Raw genomic sequence first — 15,000 nt, 5'->3', positions numbered from 1 at the left:
TGTGGCAAACTGATCTGTGTTTTTAACTACTGATAAGATGGGGTTAGTGTATGAAGTATCCAAAAGAGGAAAATGAGAAACCACTTTTAATTCTTTCATAAAAATGCCATATTCACAGAGCATTTGTCAAAGCAGTTGTGGGGATTGTTTGTGATTTAATGGTACAAGAAAAAAAAATGGTTAAACTAAAGTGGAAAATCATTCTATGTACTTCAGTAACAGATAAGGTAGTTTGCATAGCTTATTGTTGTAGAACACTTAATAAATGCATTAAGTGTAACATGATGGAGTTGGTGTTGGTAATGTTGCACCTTTTGTTGTAGCTTTCTCAGTTGATCTATGATATAATATAACGAAATTATTGTATACAGTGCTCAGGTGCACCACAACTTGTCAAAAGTGCATATAAAGTATATGCAGTAATGTACAAATGTCTGGAAAGGGAACAATGTATGAGTCAGATACATGCTTGTGTGTGTATGGAGGGGAGAAAATCAGGTGTAGTGTTGGCGAATCTCAGAAAGCATGGAAGTTTTGAAGGATGCAGTGCTCCGACAACTAACAACTGATGCCGGCAGTTTGTTCCATGCTTCAGCAACTCTCAGCGTGAAAAAATGTTTCCTAAAGTCATGGGAGCTGTGCTGTTTTCTGACTTTGTAAACATGTCCACGGGTGTTAGACGGGTGGAGCTTGAAAAGGTGCTCAGAGTCATTGTTTGTAAGATGGCTAATGTGTCCATGCCCAGGGAAGTAAGGCGTTCAGAATATGGCAAATGCCTGATGGAGGGTATTCTTTTGGTTGCACGTCGCTGAATGGCTTCCAGACGATTGATATCCTGGGCAAGATAGGTGCTTAAATGCTTGCATCAAACCCACATGTTCAGTAAGCTGAATCTGCCATGTTTTAGCTTAGTCTAAGTGCACATCACACACTTTATCATTTGTGAGTTGGTTTGGCATGAAACAGTATGAGCGTGTTACCTCTAATAAGAGAAAATTTCCAAGAGATGCATTCTACATGGAAAGAATATAACTGTGGCTGTATTGGGAGATTAACATATTTAATATAGTGATATAAAAAGAGAGTTTACAAAATAAAAATAATATTCATTGTTGCTGATGCCCAATGTGAGATAGAAATTGTGAATGTATAGTAGAGACAGAATGGGTGGCTCTGTCAATAGACAATAGTCCTAATTAAGAGGTGTATGCTTAATTTTAAGTATTTTTCTGCTGTTTTCACAGCTATACTACATTCAAAATTTACTTTCTTGTCTGTAAAATACAAAACACAATTCAGTGCTTCGAAAAATTTGTTTAATAAAATGCTGTTGCATTCCAAAAGCTATTATCATTTAGTGTTTAATTTGATAGTGATTGTTGTTAGTTGGCTGTTTAGCATAATGGTAGAGTACTCAGCTGGTATCTGAGGGGTACAGGTTCAAGTAATCTGCTGACAACTTTTACTGTCTTATAAGGATAAATTACCAAGAAATTTTGATGGATCACTCTGAAACAGAAATTTTGTATCTTAGAACTAGAGTAAGTCTCAGGCAAGCTGGTATCAAAAGGATTAAATTCACGGAACTTTGAATGCTTTTGTAAATGTTTCTTGCTACTTAGTGATAACTCTCTCCTGACAACTTCAAAGAGTTTAGTAAAATTTATGTTTTACTAAGAAGGACTAATAAAATCAAAATGTGTCTGGAGTTGAATTCCCATAGATGCTTGAATAATTAAAATATTAGTCACTGATTGAATTGTTTTTTACTTCACTGCATAATTACTTTTGCTTAGTTTTTTTGTTAATGCTCACTGCTCTAAATATAGTATCACTAACCTGCAAATTCTATTCAGTTTATTGTTCAGCTTGTTTTAGTACTTTATTTTGATATAGCTTTAGACCCCTAAAAATTTTCATGGTATGCATGTACTTTGGAAAAAAAACAAAACAAAAAAAACAACAAAAGAAAACCCCAGAAAACAAAAGCGTGAATGGCATAGTAGGTTACTATGAAAATATTTTTTTTTTTAAATTTAATTAACAGATTGAAAACAAGTGTAAACACAAAACTTAAGTTCCCACCTAAGTTGAAATTATACCTCTACTCAAAAATTAAAGCTCTTAGTGATATTATTGTCATTGTATACTCATGTTGTCAATTATTCTCCTCTTCCTCCTCCTCCTCCTCCTCCTCCTCAAAAACAACAACAACCAATTTGCATCTTTCTACCCAATACTTGAACAATCTTCTTAAATAACCCTTGCTACTAGATCTCTGACCTTGTCTTATTTGCTCCTGTCATTACAACTCAAGAGTGCATAGAATAATTAAATATCTTGTTGTTATTAGACAAAACATATGGTACTACTTGTAGAAGAGAATGAAGTATCTGTAAAACTTTGATGCTTTAAATTTTTTTTCTCTAAGGCTTGTTTTGGTAGCAAGTTTGAATATTTCCATGTCCTTGGTGAAATGTCCTTTACAAAAAGAGATGTACTTCACATTGTTAACTGCTCGAAAATGATACCTTTACTTATTTCAGTTATGTCAAATTTTGTAAAGGCTACACTAATTTTAGCAGAACTTGAACCCCGGATACCAGTAACAGTCAGTCTTTAATATCCTTCTATAAGTGGTTTTATTTTTGTGTCAAATTGATAAATGTATTTTATATTAAAAAATATTACAGGAACTATTTTCACTAAATATCATATTGTGCCAAATCCTTCTTGCTTATGTTTAACATCCTTGGAAAATTGGTACTTATGCTGACCTGATGTTTGCACTAAGTTTACTAATTAGGTATATTAGGTAAGGTCATGAAACAAAATCTTTGAATCATACATAATTTAAAATATGACAAAATTTCAATTAGAAATTTTCTCTTCCATGAATGAAACTTTTTATTTTTGAAACTTCATCCCAGCTCATACCTATTTCTTCAACTTAATGCTCAGTGCTAACCTATTTCAGTATCTAAATTGATCCCTAATATTTAGGAATGTTCTTGCTGCTCTTAATGCTGTCCTTATTCCATCCATTAAGTTTTCATTGCAGCCATGTTGTGGTTGGAGAGTGCTGTTACTTCTGAAGATTGTTCTGATGTATCATTTACAAATTGAATATTTTCTGCTAGGCATCTGTGGTAACTTTTGGTTTCATTTGTTCCATTTTGGTATAGCAGAGTAGGTTAGTTTTTTTGTGTACTCTCCAGTCATTTCATTCAAATCCTTCAAATGTAATTCATTTCATTTTGGCAGTCATCTGCTTCTGTACAGATGTTTTTTAAATTTTATTTTATATATATTTTATATAATAATAATATTAGGGAGTAAATCCAAACTTACAGGTAAAAATTAGATTTAGGATTAAATCTAATTTTACAGTATAAATATATATATTAATATATATATTATATATATATATATATATATATATATATATATATATATGCTGAGACCCTCTTTGGTCATGACTGACCATGGGATTGCACCTAGAAAGTTACCCTCCCAGGCACAAGTCCAGGCAAGGTTGTTTATGGAAAACTAGCAGTCACCCATGCATACCGGCCTCCCCTCTCCACGCCACCAGTGTTATGCAAGGGAAAGGCAAAGGCCAATACAGCTTGGCACCTGTGATGTCACAACTCATTTCTACAGCTGAGTGAACTGGAGCAACGTAAAATAAAGTGCTTTGCTCAAGAACACAACACGCAGCCTGGTCTGGGATTCAAATTCACAAGCTCATGATCGCAAGCTCAATGCTTTAACCACTGAGCCATGCGCCTTCATATACATATATATATGTATATAAAGATAAGATCGTTATTTTAAATACCAATCAAATCAAGTGGCAGTATGGGAAGAAAAACCTTATAGGTTATGGTTATTATAAAAATTATATGTAAGGGTATCTAAGAGATAGCACCATGCTTGAAATAGCAGCCAAAACCTGACTCTAAAAAACACATCTTGATGTGGTTTTTAGAGTCAGGTTTTGACTGCTATTTCAAGCACAGTGGTATCTCTTAGATACCCTTATTTATAATTATAATGTGTGTGTGTATATATATATATATATATATATAATATATATATATATATATACACACACACAAGACATTCAAGAAATATAGGACTTAGAATGTGTACTAGGTTTATTGAACAAAAGAAAGGAAAGAAATTCCAGTGGGCCACTAGGATCTCCCATTAATCTAGCAAGGGACAGGATATGACAATCAACCTAACTTGTCAAAATTTTGCTTGCAGCTAAATATAATGATAATGATGATGGTGGAAGTGATAATGTTTCATAGATCTGTCAAAAATTTACATCAAGAATACCAGTTAAAGCCAAGCCACATGTTTGCCTCTTAAATGTCTCCTGTAACTACACCAAAAGCTTAATATGCCAATAGGATTTCTTTGAATAAGTAATAAATAATCTAAACTGAAATGACATATTATCTTCAAAATTGGAAAAGATATTGAGATATATAATCTGAAAAATTCCACCAATGAGTAATTAAAAGCAGCTAATGGTTATTGTTATTGTCTCAAACATCGTGCCTTTTCATTTATTTTTAACACAGATCTCAAACAGATTCAGTTCAAACAAAGAAGTACATATGCTGAATATTTCAAACAGTAGAGTGCATATATATACAAATTATAAGCAATACAAAGACAGGGTCTGTAATATTCTCATAATTTTTGCATTACTGCCCTTCATGTCACTTCCACATTTACTATTATTTATTCCTTCAATGACCATATGGAGATATTTATCAATCAAAATAGTGGGCATGTGACCACTCTATAGTTGTTCACACATTCAAACGTACTCTACTGCAAGGTAGCTGTTAGTCACTATCCAGTGAAATTACTTTTTGTACTCTGTTCTTCTTCTTAAGATGTTGTGCCTCTGTACCATAGGCCCATATGATGATGGAGACATACAAGAGTATGAATGAACAACTCCACTTCCCAGACACTGACAATACTTCAAACTGCATGTTGCAGTTACTTCATGTTGCAGTTACTTCATGTGTGACTTGATACTGATATGATGTCTAACTTTTGAGAGTTTGTGTTATTCTTGAGTACTGTTTGAACACACACACACACACACACACACACACACACACACACACACACTAAGAAAGTATAGAAAATCTAAGGTTGGTTTTAATTCTCTTCACAAAACAAATACAACAGAGGTACACAGGTGGGTTTAACACAGTTAATAGTAAATGCTGTACAGACACAAATGTTATAGATTACATTTTATCATGCCATAAAAACTGTTGTGAAATTAATATAGCTTATTGAAATATATAATGTCTTTTTGTTAAATTGTTTAAACATTTTTTAAAAATTCCAAATTCCTCATGATAAGCTGGTAAAAAATAAAAATTACAGATTCAAACTCAATAGATAATAAGTAATCCAGTACATAATGGAAATTGAATGAATATGTGCTATTAAGTGGAACAAGGAACAACAATAAATTTATTAACATTTTTGTATCTTTTATCATTTGTGATGTCATAAATGATATTGTTCATGTTTGGTCCAACCTTGACAATGGTCAGTACGATCACAAGGTAAATTAGTGCTTTTCATTTTGGTGTCAAGAGGTCTTGACTTGGATTGTCTATTCTTCTATATGTATTGTCTTTATTTTCCCTTCAAGGAGCCACTTTCCCCCACCCAATCCCACTTCCATGTGCTACACAATTATATACAGCTAGTTTTTATTTCAGCGTATTCAATATGTTTTCCCCTACAAATAATCATCTATGTACCCTCAGTTGAATTTGACTAATAGAACTCTAGAGAATAACTACGTCTGATTGTTGGTTGTCGAGTACTGCTCCCTGATGATATAAATGATTTTGCTTTGAGGGACATACAGTATGTATGAGTGAATAAACTTTCAAAATTATAATGAAAAAAAAGTAAAAAATAGAAGGGTTTTTAGTTCAATTAGGGATTACATCTGTGGGGAATAAATCTGAGTGTTGTTAACAACAAAATATTAATCTAAACAATATCAAAGAGAACTGAGATGTCATTGGTAAAAAGTGCATTCATAGCATCAAAGTGTTATTATGAGGGGATGCTGAATGTAGAGAATGCATGAGATAAAGATTGGCCGCATCATGCCAACCTAAAAAGGAACTAACAATTCAAGCTGATAGTATTATGGTAGATATAGTGATTAAGAACATGAAAAGAGAGAAACAATCAAGTCCATCAGAGATAATTGTGGAGATCTCAAAATATCTTGTAGAGTAGGATACACAGTTACTCTGCACCCCCACCCAGATAGTGAAGTTATATTTGAAGGTGTCATACCCTATAACCAGCATAGCAATATCATCATCAACTCCTACAAAGGCAAGGGAGATTTATTTTAGAGAGAGGAAATCATAGAAGAATTAAACTACTGGATCAGGTTATGAAGGTCATGGTGGTTGATCCATGACAGAGTAGACCTAGACGAAATGCAGTTTGGCTTCATGTCTAGAAGTACCCCATGTGCAATCTTCCTTGTGAAGCAAGTGCATGAGAAGCATTTGACTACAAATAACCCACCATTCCTGGTACTGGTTGATTTGGAGAAAGCTTTTGATAGGGTTCCATGTTCAGTAATTTGGTGGTCACAAAAGAGACTTGGTGTAGATGAATGGCTTGTGAATGTTTTACAAGCTATGTAGAAACATGAAGTAAGTAAAGTGAGAGTTAACAATGATTTCAGTAATGAATTTACTGTAAAGGCTGGAGTTCAACAAGATTCAGTCCTCAATTCTCTCCAATTCACCATACTCCTACAGTCCATCACAAAGGAGATTAAGGTTGGCTGTCCATGGGGACGCCTATATACTGATAATCTGGTTCTCATAGCTGAATCTACAATGGAATTAGGGAAGAATTTCCAAGCATGCAAGCAAAATCTAGAAGCAAGTGGTCTTAAAGTAAACTTAGAAAAGACTAAGGCTTTAATTAGTAGGAAATAAAATCAAGTAAAACTAAAATTGTAGCAGTGGCCATTGCCCCCTAACTGGCTCCCATTCTGGTGGCACCTAAAATGCACCATCCAAATATGATTGATGCCAGTGCCCCCTGACTAGCTCCCTTGCTGATGGCATGTGAAAAGTACCATCTGAATGTGGCCAATACCAGTGCCCCCTGAATGGCTTCTGTGTTGGTGGCACGTAAAAAGCACTCACTACACTCTTGGAGTGGTTGGCATTAGGAAGGGCATCCAGCTGTAAAAATATTGGCAGATCAGATTGGAGCCTGGTGCAGTCACTGGCTTTCCATACCTCAGTCAAATCGTCCAACCCATGACAGCATGGAAAACGGATGTTAAACAATGATGATTTTGACATGTAATACCGAACTAGTACCAATATTACATTGCTGTAATCCAAATGACAAAAAATTGCATGTTGACACCCATGGGTCTGATAGTATTATCATGTAAAATTTTATTTGATTTGGTTGAGCCATTTGAGAATGCATTGGGAACAGACAGACAGAGAAACAAAGGATTATATATATATATACTATATATAGATATAGATAAATTTGTCATGATATTTTCTTAGGTTCTAATACAAGAATTATATGTATGAGTGCATGTGTGTCTGAGATAAAAAAAAAAAAAAGACAAGGAGCCAATTAAGGAAATAATTAAATATGAATTAGATTTAAGATATCAGGTAACTGTGAAAAGACACTGTTGAACTTTATGGGAATGTCTTAATCTTAATGGTGGGAATATTCTGAATGGGCACCAAAGCTTATCATTATGTCCTTTTATGGAAAGGAAATGTTGAAATCAATACACTCATCTCATAACAGTATTAGTAAACAAACATGATGATAATAAAATCACACACACACACACACACAATATCTTTTTTTTAAATAGAACCTAAGAGCTAATGTTGCTGTGAAAAGTAAATAAAGTATTTACATCACAGGTTTTATTTTTCTAAGGGTAAAAAAGAAGAGCAAGCTGACTAGTTTCTCATTTTGTTAGACCTTATAAGAGAAATAATAGCCTACTTCTGTTCACAGAGAGATTGTTAGCTTATAACTATTACACAAATATACTTTCTAAAAATAATAAAGAATGTATCATGAAAGTTCCAGCTTTGAGAATGGAGAAATTCCATCCGTAATTTATCTCCTGCATGCAGTTATCTGGTTATACACAAAAAGATACATTCAGTGTGTATAACGGAGCCAAGAAAAGATCTGAGAAAATATTAAGCAATGATGCAGGTGAGTTATACCCTATATTGTAATCTGTTTTGGAAGAGCATAGTTAGAGGTGATAATATAATAGCTAAGGCCAGTCTATGATACAGTAGCCAAGTTTGATAATGTAATGTTTGTGGATACTACACTCAAAAATTAATTACCAAACAGGTTTGAGAAAATCCTATGAGAAACCAATCTCAATATTATAGTTATGAATCCATCCAATTCGTCATCTGTAAGTCCTACCTTTTGATAGAAAAGGTTGAAGATGTGTGCCACAAACACATATATCAACTACAAAGTAATACATATAGTATAACCACATTAGAAATACAGTTGTTTACAATCAGGCCTCCTTGAGACACATATATAAATCATTGCTAATCCATACAAATAGTAGTATAGAAGAAATAAATAAAATTGAAAATGAACTAAGTACATATGAAGATTTATTTAAATTTTAATATATATATGATATAAATTTAATATATATATGGTGCAGGAGTGGCTGTGTGGTAAGTAGCTTGCTAATCAACCACATGGTTCCAGGTTCAGTCCCACTGCGTAGCATCTTGGGCAGGTGTCTTCTGCTATAACCTCAGGCCGACCAATGCCTTATGAGTGGATTTGGTAGATGGAAACTGAAAGAAGTCTGTCGTATATATATACATATATATATGTGTATGTGTATGTATATGTTTGTGTGTGTATATGTTTGTGTGTCTGTGTTTGTCCCTCTAGCACTGCTTGACAACCGATGCTGGTGTGTTTATGTCCCCGTCACTTAGCGGTTTGGCAAAAGAGACTGATAGAATAAGTACTGGGCTTACAAAGAATAAGAATTTGCTCGACTAAAGGTGATGCTCCAGCATGGCCGCAGTCAAATGACTGAAACAAGTAAAAGAGTAAAGGGTATATGATGATATGATATATCATCCTGTCAAAGATGATACATGAGTGTTCAGCTTTTGCTAAATAGCCTGTGCAAATGATTTGTTTATAGTGAGCAGATGTAAATATTGTACATTAGCTCCCTTTCTCCATCAAATCAATGTTGCCCAAACAGGTGCACAGTGTATTGTTGAAGTGATTGCAGAGCAACATGAGATGAAATGTCTTGCTCAAGAACACAATGCACAGCTCAATCTAGGGTTGAAACCATGATTACATGATCATGAGTGCTACACACACACACATACATATATATGTATGTATGTATATATGTATATATATATATATGTATGTGCATATATATGTATGTATATATATGTGTATATATATATATACATACCACACTCACAAATAGAAACTATCCACAGCCCCTAATAGACAGTGCAATCCAAAGGGCACTCAAATTAAGTATAGAAGACCTGAGACAAACAAAACCAAAAAAGAAAGAACAATTAAAAACCCTTCCCTACATCTCTACACACAACCCACTCAACAATGAGGCCTTCAGCACCATACTACAAAGCACAGCCCTACTAAAGGGAGACCCAAAGATGAACTGGATCCTCGAAACACACACCATCATTAAAAGTAAACGACAACCAAAATCCTTGAAAAGGATTTTAACCCAAGCTAAACTGCACTCAACATCAACCACAAAACCAGCAGTTAGAAAATGTGGAAGGCCCAACTGCAGAATCTGTGTCATCTTGATAGAAGGTTCAGAATTTATACTAGAACAAGGCCACCAGTTCACCATTAGAGCAAACTTCACCTGCGCATCAGAAAACTTAATTTACGTCATAACATGCGCAGGCTGCAATAGGCAGTATATAGGCCATACAAAAAATAGCTTATGTAACAGGATGGCGGTGCATAAATCACAAATTAGAAACCCTGAATACCGGAAAATACCGGTCAGCGGACACATAGATAGATGTGCTGGAAATGTAAATCCGAAATTTACAACTTACCCGCTTTATAAATTCAGTGACAACGCAACCTTCACGCAACGCCAAAATAAAGAACTGTATTTCATCAAAAAATTTAGACCAACTTTAAACACCCTGGGCCAGGAATATTAAAACAAAAGATTGGTCCTCCGAAAAGGAGAAACAAAATTCCACCACGGCCGCTACCCTAAACAGTCACTCACACTGACGGAAATATGCCTTAGGGAAAAAGGGAAAAAAATTTATAAAAAGATCTCTTCAAACAGATCTAACTCTGATGGACTGGCCACATACGATACAGCTAAGGGTCAGACCCGATTCTGATTGGTCAACACGTTGATGACGTCTCGTTCTGCTAGACTGGCCACCTAACAGGATACAGACAAGGGGCAGATCTAATACAGCTATAGGTTGGAATTGGTCAGAATATTGATGACGTCCCGTTCTGCTTGACTAGCCACCTAACGAAACGATTGGTCAAAACGTTGATGACGTCACGTTACGCTGGACTGGCCACCTAACAGGTGATATAAAACCCAAACAATTCACAAGGTCCGCCAGAACTGTCCAGCGAACACCGACCAACAGTCATCACAGTTACTCAAGGTAAAATCTAAAATGAATTCCTCGCTCTTTCAGGAACATCAATTTTTTATATTGACTGCATATCACCACTTTGAACTATTTTTTATATTGAATGCATATCACCACTATGAACCACTGCATCATACTCTTTAAACATATAGCATGAACGAACTCACTTCACTATATATGAACTTTTGATGTCTGACTCTATTGTATATTATAAATGAATTTTTTATATTTGATAGCATGAACTATCTTTTTTTATATATAACTTTTTTTGATAAGGTTCATCATTTCAAGAACCGAAACATGTTATAATGTATATATAAAAATTAAAAATTTGTCTAATATAGCAGCATTTTCGAACTTCATTTTTTACAAATATATACCCACTCGTATACGAGCTAATCTTATTATAAATATATATATATATATATATATATATATATATATATATAGTTAATCCAAACAAGAAAACACAAAAAAACACAACAACGCGAGGACGTGGAACAAATATAGTATTATTGGATGCTCAGGAAAGAAGGGAAGAAGGAGGGTTTAACGTTTCGAGCGGAGCTCTTCGTCGGAAACATAGGAGAAGGAAAGACCCCGAGAAGGGAAGACAGAGGAAAAAAAATCCCCAATGGTACACACGAGGTCACATTTTGAAATATATATATACGTGTGTGTGTGTGTGTGTGTGTGTAGTATATATATATATATATATATATATATATATATATATATATATATATATAGAGAGAGAGAGAGAGAGAGAGAGAGAGAGAGAGAGAGAGACCCCCTTCAATCATGAATGATCATGGAATTGTACCTAGAAAGTTACCCTCTGAGGCACAAGTCCAGGCAAGGTTGTTTGTGGAAGGCCAGCAGTCGCTCATGCATACCAGCCTCCCCTCTCCACACCACCAGTGTTATCCAAGGGAAAGGCAAAGGCCGATACAGCTTGGCACCAGTGATGTCGTAACTCATTTCTACAGCTGAGTTAACTGGAGCAACATGAAATAAAGTGTCTTGCTCAAGAGCACAACACACAGCTCAGTCCAGGAATCGAACTCACAACCTCACAATCGTGAGCTCAACCCTCTAACCACTGAACCATGTGTAGTATAATGAAGAAATAAATGGGATAATTATCCCCTTATACAGCACAACTAATTAGTGCTCTAATAGAGCCTCAAGAATATAAAACCAAGAAAGAGAGAACAAATTTCAAAGGTCAGTGTTTATATTGACTCAATATATTTCAAAGCATTGGAAAACTCCACAGCATACATAGGTGCATTCATGTACACAAGATATAATATAAAAATTTATAAATATATAAATACATAAATGTACTTGCGCAGTTGTATTAAAATCAATGATATTAAATTATGCAGATGGTGAATGTATAGTGGTAATTCAAATAAATGAGCAAGTTGGTATAAAATGATTTTAAAAGGAATCTTGAGCAGGTGTAAAGTCTGACAGCCATTTAAGGCAGGATTAAAGATGGAATTATATTTATGGCCTAATGGAAAATTGTGTCAATAATCCCCAAAAAATAATTTAGGAAAGTTTCCGACTTGGAGCGTAAAAGGAGGGATAAACCAAATAATTTCCTGTTTCCTCATTAAGTTGTTCCTTCTCTGCCCAGTGTAGTTATTATAATTAAATGAATTATAGTATCTTCTATTATGGTGTTGGTTCTGATGCTCGGGGGTGGGGGAGTTTGTTCATGGGAGGGATGTCAATGTTTAATTTCACAAGATTTGGAAAATGTTTACCTAATTTATTTTTAAATATTGTATTCTTAATATATCTTCCTATTGAATCCACTGTCCTTCAATGCTGTATTATAAAAGGGTGCAAAGTTATAAAAAATTATTTCGTTTGTAGGTAAGTTAGAGATTCTTATTGATACTCCTTTGACTATCCCATTAATAACACTTTGGGGATGATTTGATAAGACATAGATATACTTTATGTAGTTTATGTACTTTCGGTGTGAATAGTTTTGTTAAGCGGTGTCGAGTTTTACAATTCTGCAAATAATAACAATGGTATTTTTTTTATAAGCTTAAAGCTTACAGCAATCACCGTTAAATGACTAAGGAAAATAGTCCAATAATGGGGCGTATATGCCCTTGACAGAAGAAAGTAGGCTTTCCCGTACACATGGGATTCTAACCCACAACCCTTTGTTAATGTGGCTAAGTGTGTTACCGATTACACCAGTGAACAATCCTGCTCCTCTCTGTCAAATTTAAGAATTATATTAGTTTGTAGTTGTTTTTGTAAACAAACTTTATGTGCTTTCAGTGCGAATAGTTTTGTTAAGTGGTGTTGAGTTTTACAATTCCGTAAATAATAATAATGGTAATTTTTTTATAAGCTTAAAGCTTATCGTGATCACTGTGCAAATGATTAAGGAAAATAATCTATTTGCACATAGGTCACTCCATCAATGCAATATAGTTTGAAATTATATTGTTCTATGCAATTATCTGGAATGACAAAAAAGGATTTTCACTACTAATATTATCAGATAATTCACACACAGAATATGAACCAAAGATATTTTTGAAAATTCGGTTCGGTTAAAAGTTTTATTGAAAATATTTTCACAGCTTCATATATTCGGTTTTGTTTATTTACTTAATCACATTTTGAAGTCTATTGTTATAGATTGTTTGATGTCGTCGTTATAGTAAATGTCATTGTTGTGATTTTGGCTAACAAGCAGTTTATCATAATATTACATTAAAATTCTTTTAAAGTGAGTATTGAAATAGAAAACAAAGACTCAAAGCACAAAAACTGCACAGATGTAGCCAACATTTCCCTATTTATCCCTTTGTTCTCAGTAGCCATATAAAATTTTTTACCCACCCCAGAAGTTGTTACTGCTTACTTTGAGATTCACTGGATTGGCGTTGCATATATAAGGCAAATAACTGGAAAAAAACAACAAGAAAAACAAAGAAAACTGGCTTTATCTCTTATTTGTTTCAGTCATTAAACTGCAGTCATGCTGGGGCACCCCCTTGAAGGACTTTTAGTCAAATGAATCATCCCTGGTACTTATTTTTTAAAGCCTGCGACTTATACTATTGGTCTCTTTTGGCAAACCATTAGGTTATGGAGATGTAAACAAACTAACACAACTTGTCAAGTACTGGGTGGGACAAACACAGTCACACACACACACACACACATATACATATATATATATATATATATATATATGACAAGCTTCTTTCAATTTCCATCTACCAAATTCTCCCACAAGGCTTTGGTTAGCCTGAGGCTATAGCAAAAGACACTTGCACAAAGTGACTTGCAATGGGGCTGAATATAGAACCATGTGATTGGGAAGGAAGCTTCTTACTACACACTCACACCATGAATTTTTTTTCTTTTTTCACACAATCTTGATCTCTGTTGCTAATCTTCTTGCATTTAAACCAGCCATATCCAGTCAAAATATTCTTCTTGTTTCATGTTCAAACTGACCAGGTTTGGCCTCTCATACCTAACCTACAATGTCATCTTAAAAACAAACAAATGCATATTGAAATTTTGAAGCTACATGTAATTAATGTGTAATTAATTCAAAACAATGTAAATGAATAAGTGTTACATTTGACAGAGGAATGTGAATTCTAAAGGGTTAAAACAAATTTCAGAAACAAAATCCAGAAAATACATCAAAAAATGGAAACAGTAAAGCAGGACATTTATTGCACAGCTCAACCATATATTCTGTGTGTGTGTGTGTGTGTGTGTGTGTGTGTGTGTGTGTGTGTGTGTGTACACCGTAAAAACCCATGTAATTTGCGGACATGTGTAATTTATGCAGGTGATTTTCAGAATTTGTTAAAAAAAGCTTCTACTCATGTAAAATTTGCACCCCAAAGTTTTCAGAATTACTAATACAGCCAGGGGAAAAAAGTTTTCAATTTAGTTGTATTTAGCATAATTTCACTTAATTATGATTAGATTTTATTAAATTTTCAATACATAAAAATAATTTCTGTTTAACAGGTATCACATTGAAAGCTATTGAATTACAAAATGTTTGTGTTGTTTATAATAAACTTTATTTTACATTTCTTGCCCACAAAAGATTATGTCCGATCTTTAGCACACTGCTGTATGTCTTCTCAAATCTCGATCAGATGAAAAGTTGTTGATAAAAATTACAAATTACTAACCAAAATAAAGCTGATAA

General features: G+C 34.1%; 1 long non-coding RNA gene across 1 annotated transcript in view; it reads right to left on the bottom strand.

Annotated features, from left to right (window-relative positions):
• Positions 1 to 9,735: 9,735 nt before the first annotated feature.
• LOC118762398 overlaps positions 9,736 to 15,000 on the bottom strand; it is a 6,601-nt gene continuing 1,336 nt past the window's right edge. Inside the window, exons 2-3 of the long non-coding RNA XR_004998142.1 lie at positions 11,818 to 11,821; positions 9,736 to 9,746 (exon numbers count right to left, since the gene is read on the bottom strand). This is a non-coding gene — a long non-coding RNA (uncharacterized LOC118762398). The remainder of the gene's footprint in view (positions 9,747 to 11,817; positions 11,822 to 15,000) is intronic.

Source organism: Octopus sinensis, linkage group LG1 (assembly GCF_006345805.1).
Source record: "Octopus sinensis linkage group LG1, ASM634580v1, whole genome shotgun sequence".
In the NCBI taxonomy this organism is placed as follows: domain Eukaryota; kingdom Metazoa; phylum Mollusca; class Cephalopoda; order Octopoda; family Octopodidae; genus Octopus; species Octopus sinensis.
The sequence above is the reverse complement of the archived record's forward strand: the minus strand, read 5'-3'. Positions and strand labels throughout refer to the sequence as shown.